Source organism: Tamandua tetradactyla, chromosome 9, assembly GCF_023851605.1.
Source record: "Tamandua tetradactyla isolate mTamTet1 chromosome 9, mTamTet1.pri, whole genome shotgun sequence".
NCBI lineage: Eukaryota > Metazoa > Chordata > Mammalia > Pilosa > Myrmecophagidae > Tamandua > Tamandua tetradactyla.
In genome coordinates, this window is record NC_135335.1 from 101,303,592 (window position 1) to 101,309,114 (window position 5,523).

The following is a 5,523-nucleotide window of genomic DNA, read 5'->3' on the forward strand; positions in this document are numbered from 1 at the left end:
AAATACTGAATCTATACCTTCTGGACAAATATCATTCAGCCTTCCAAATCAGAGAGGGAGGAGAAATTGGGGGGAAATGAAAAGTAACACTAGACATGTTTTCACAATTACTCACATTTTTTGTTAGCATTCTTAGATAGAGGGAGTGAATAAGAAGGGACACGAAGGTAAAGGAATTAACAGGCTCTGAGCACCTACAATGTACCAGGTATGGAGTTAGGCCCTTTTTTATATGTTAGCTAATTTAATGCCATTAAATTAACATAAAAGTCTGTATATGAAGAAATTTAGACATACAGAGAATTTTAGGCCCAACTTCTCTAGAAAACAGAGCCTGAGGCTAGGATGAAATATTGATGCTTTATTTGGGAGATGCAAACCTAAGACAACAAGAGTGAGGAAAAAGAGACACGAGGCCAGGGAAGGTGGAAACAAGGAAAAGTGATGTGTCCTTCAGGAAGTGGTTGCACTCAGCCTGCAGAACATAGCAGGATGAAAAACAAGAAGAAACCACGTAGCAAGTAGTCCATTTTCTAGAGAGAGGTGAGGGAATTTGTCTGTCTTGTTCCCTCCTTTCCCCTTTCCCCATATGTCAAAATTTGCCCCAACCTATGGGACAGTTTTGGGGAGTTGTCTCATCTGAATTTTGCAGAGTGGTACTGTACCCCAATCCAGAAGTGGCTAGAGAAAAAAGAAATTCTGCGTAAGCAGCTTTGGCCTGGCTGCAGAGAAGCAGTTAGTAGGGAGGCCCAATACTCAGAACAAGTAACTGGTCAACCCCAAGTGGCAGACTCACATAAGCACAGTTGGCATGTGAGGCCAAGTGAGGAGCTGAGGGTCTAGGAGGCAGGTAGCCAGGATGGATTCTGAGGAAGTGCATAAGATGTATGCCCAATAAGGAGAAATTAAGTAATCTGCTCAAATAAAAAGTAATAAATGTCAGTATATACACAAGACCTACAAGACTACTAGACCCAAGAGTTTTTTTTTTTTTTTTTGATATTCAAGTAGCCTCTCCAAATGTATTCAGCATAAAAAGGATTGGTGGCCAGAATTCAACTCAGATGTACTTCTTGGCTGGTAGCTTCACCTTCCTCAGTACCGCCAAAGCTCCCATAAATGGAGCTGCTGGAGGTTTTGACATTTTTACAAGGGTGCAGCTGTGACATGGCCTTAAGTTTTGAGGTAGGCAGTTAGGCTTAGCTTGGTAACAAGAACAGAAACAATAATTATAGCTAATTTATAATCATAGCTTCTTGCCACCCCTTTTAAACAGTGCTTTCTTTTTTAAGAGGTAGAAATTCAGATACAATTGTTGGATAAACTCTTCCTTTGTCCTGGCAGAACAAAAAGTTGGTCCATCTGATTATGCAAAGGTTAAAAAACAGGCAAGACCAAAATGAAAAAGACACTTAAGAGACTCTCATTTCAAGAAACTAAATTATCATATTTAATCAAGCTCAAAGCTATTCGTGTTACAGGGGTGTCGCGCCCGCCCTCTTGGAGATGCATTCTGGGGTAGCAGAGGTGTGCAGGGTGGCGGTGGCTAGAGAAGCGCTCTGGGTGGCAGTAGAGGCGGAGGTGGCGCAGAGCTGGACCTGCGAGCGCCAGGGACAGAGGTCCCCAGGAGGTGTCAAGGATGCTGTCTGGAGAACTGCCACCAAACAACATCAAGGAGCCTTGATGGGATCAGAGCACTTTTGTTGGACGAGCCAATCATTTTCTCACTGTAACTGACCCCTGTTAACCAACAAACTAGAGAATGCGAGGACTGCATGATCACAGACAAGGAGTCATTCCTCCAGGTCTTACAGAAAGTGAATTATGGAGAGCAAAGTACATCTACAATTCAGCTTTCCATCCTGACACTTGTGGAAAGATTATTTTGATAGGAAGAATGTCTGCTCAGGTTCCAACCCACATGACCATCACAGGTTGCATGACGACATTTTATAGGGCTTCACCAGCAGTGCTTTTTCAGCATGGATTAACCAGCCCTTCAATGCTGTGGCCCATTACACCAACCTAAGTGGCGATGCACCTCTCGCTGTAAATAAATTGAAAATAGCCTATGTTTCTGCAACAACCGGTGCTCACAGCAACAGCCCTAGGACTTAATGCGTTAACCAAGCATGTCTCACCACTCATAGGACCTTTGGTCCCCTTTGCTGCCATAGCTGCTGCTAATTGCATTGACATTCCATTTACGAGGCAAAGGGAACTCAAAGTTGGCATTCCTGTCACGGATGAAAGTGGAAACTAGATGAACCGGCAAATGCTACAAAACAAGCCATCACACAAGTCCTCATGTACAGGATTCTCATGGCAGCCCCTGGCATGACTGTCCCTCCATTTACCATAACACTTTGGAAAAGAAAGCCTTTTTAATGAGGTCCCTGTGGATGAGTGCACCTATTCACGTTGGATTCGTTGGCTTCTGCTTGGTGTTCGCTGCACCCCTATGCTGTGCTCTCCTTCCTCAGACAATTTCCATGTCTGTGAAAAGCTTGGAAGTTGTGTTGTGAGCCGAGATCCAAGAGACCTGGTCCTGAAGCATGGTGTGTTTACTTTAACAAGGGATTGTAGAAAGGAGAAAAGGAGACCTCTAAGGCTAATCTTGCAGGATGTGAATCTGGTGTCAGGATGTTGATATGGGAAACCCTGATCCACCTGGTTTCTTCTAATTACAGAGACAATTCAAAGAGATCCACATGGGTTTTTCAAGGAACGCTGCTAACTGTAGCACAGCATCTCGTGCGGGGTTAGGGAGCTGACACCTTCCGACCGTAGATTTGAAGCATGTTTCAGTTTCCAGAAATACCATTCCGTTAGCTTGAATAGCCATTGTTTTTTAAAGATGATATCCCCACCCTCACCCAGGGTTTTAAAAAAACACTTCTAACAACCTGTCTGGACAGTTCATTTAAACAACCAAAACGCATAGAGTCCAGAATGGGATTGAGGGCTTCTAATTCTGTATAGCTTAAGGTAATACCAGGATACATCCCAGAGTATGTTGGGCAGTTGATTGAAAAGTATTGGCTTTGATGGGGGAGAGGAGAAACACCTGAGAAGTCTCAAAATTACTTTAACAAGGAAGGCTGGTTTAAGGGAAATAATAGCTAACTGCCCACTGCAGTGCCTATAACAAGAAAATGGGTCTAAAGTGTAAATGGAGTGATTGAAGAAAGGTGAAGTCAAAAGGGGGGAAAAAGTAAAAATCAACAAATATCTCAGAAGGAAATTTTTCCCCCGAGGATGCTTTTTGCTAATAAATATATAAAGAAAAAAAAAAGTATTGGCAAAGTTCCTTGAGGGATGGGGAAAAAAAATGTGGAACTCTTAAGCTTTACCACTGGGGAAACCCCGGATATTGTCTCAGATATTAGGGACTCCTAAGGCCATAGGCCAAGTCCTTGATCTTAAGGCTTGCTTTTGTGAAGCTTATTACTATAGCAGTAAGTATAAAGTTATATATACCTAAGAGTTACTTCCAGAAAACCTCTTTTGTTGAACAGACAACAAAATGCCCAACTCTGCAAAGAAAATCATTACCCTGACATCCGGGCATTAAAGTCGTCTTGGCCATGTGGGAGATGACTCCCGGGGACGAGCCTGGCCATGGCATCATGGAACCAACAACACCTTCCTGACCAAAAGGGGAAAAAGAAACGTAACAAAATAAGGTATCAGTGGTTAAGAGAGTTCAAATGGAGTTGAGAGGCTATTCTGGAAGCTACTCTTACACAAGCTTTAGCTAAATATTGCTAATTGCCACACTGCCAAACCCAAACCACAATCATTCCTGGTGACCCTAAGAATACCTAAGGCTCTATCTGAGATTTTGTAAAAGTTTCATGTAGTACGATTACTTTCCAGAAACCTATAACCTCCAGATGGTTCCTAGGCCAGATAAGTCCTGAAATTCACAGGGGCCAACCTCTCCAAGGACATCAACTAGTTCCATTCCCCTGTCCCATATTGTCAACACCCCTTTCCAACATGAAAAATGTTAGAAAGAGAAGAGCCCAAGTACCCCTAAAGGTTGGGAGAAGGATCAAAGGAGGAGGAGGAGTTACAAAGAGAAGATAGGGTCTAACAAATGAGTATGACTGCTGAATTGTCATATATATATTTTTTCAAAAGCTATATAGTTATACAATCATCTTCAAGAAACATGGCTACTAGAACACAGCTCTATAGTTTCAGATACTTCCCTCTAGCCTCTCTAATATACCATAAGCTAAAAATTGAATATCTATATAATTCATAAGAACAACCTCCAGGACAACCTTTCGACTCTGTTTGACGTCTCTCAGTCACTGACACTTTATTTAGTCTCATTTCTCTCCTTGAATCATTATATTGATATTTGTTTTAGTCTCCAGTGTCTTGGAGCAGCTAGAAGGAAAAACCTAAAATTATGAAACTGTAACCCCTACCAAACTCTGATATCTGTTCTATAACTACTTGTTGCAATGTATCCTGAAATTTATTGCTTTATTGTATATTTCATTATAAAAACTGTTTTTAAGAAAAGCACTGCTGAGCATAGCATAGGTGCTCAGTAGAGTATTCATTGATTATCAATCAGTGAAAAAGGAATCTGTTTAAAATATTGAATTTTCATCCCACTTGTATTTCAGATCAGGAAGAGTCCAAGTAGTGGCTCGGGGAAAGACAAACTTCTGAGGTCAAATGTGAAACGTTGCTTTATGTACGAAGAGTAGTTTGCTTCCAGTTTGGGTAGCAAGCAGGCCCAAGGCTGATAATGAATTCTGGGAGATTTATAGAGTGAGATCTCCTTCTCACGCTTCCTAAAGTCATAGCAATAGAGCAGTGTGATAACCCTTTCCTGCTGCTCACAGACATTCAGACTGTTGATGGATTTCTTTGGTTGACTTTTAAATTCACACTGTTTTAGATTATCACGATGATGTCGATCTTACCTTGTAGTTCTTGATTTTTTTTTTTTTTTTTTTTTTTTTCCGCATGGACAGGCACTGGGAATCGAACCTGGATCTTCTGGCATGGTAGATGAGAACTCTGCCTGCTGAGGCACCGTGGCCTGCCCTGTACTTTTTTATTTTATAGTCACGTATTTATTTTAATTAATCAAATAACTAAAATTTACAAATAATGTTTGAAAGTACTCAACACTGCATGATGGGGTTGAGTCTGGCTTATCATACTTTTTAGAAACAGAAACATAAGTCCAGCTGCCTCATGTCTTCTTTTGACTCCTTTGGCTTTCAGAAAGATGCAGAGATAATGTACTTATGAAACAGTAACTAAATGAATCTTACTTGAATGTTGTACATTACTTTGTTTGAAAATAATGAATCCATGTTTCACTGTTAAAAAAAGCTATCTGTATTATAAGTAAAGTTGAATCTCAGTGAATAATGAGTTATGCTTTTAGAGCAAGATTGTAAACTCAGTTGCCCATCGGGGCAAGACAACAAAGTGCATAGGACATGCTGGGTATAAGAAAAAAATCTTTTAATTCACACAAACACACTT

The 5,523-nt window shown here is 40.9% G+C and overlaps 1 pseudogene; it reads left to right on the forward strand.

Annotated features, from left to right (window-relative positions):
* The first annotated feature begins 1,897 nt into the window (after nt 1–1,897).
* LOC143646244 (sideroflexin-1 pseudogene) lies at nt 1,898–2,586 on the forward strand (annotated as a pseudogene).
* Nucleotides 2,587–5,523: the final 2,937 nt, after the last annotated feature.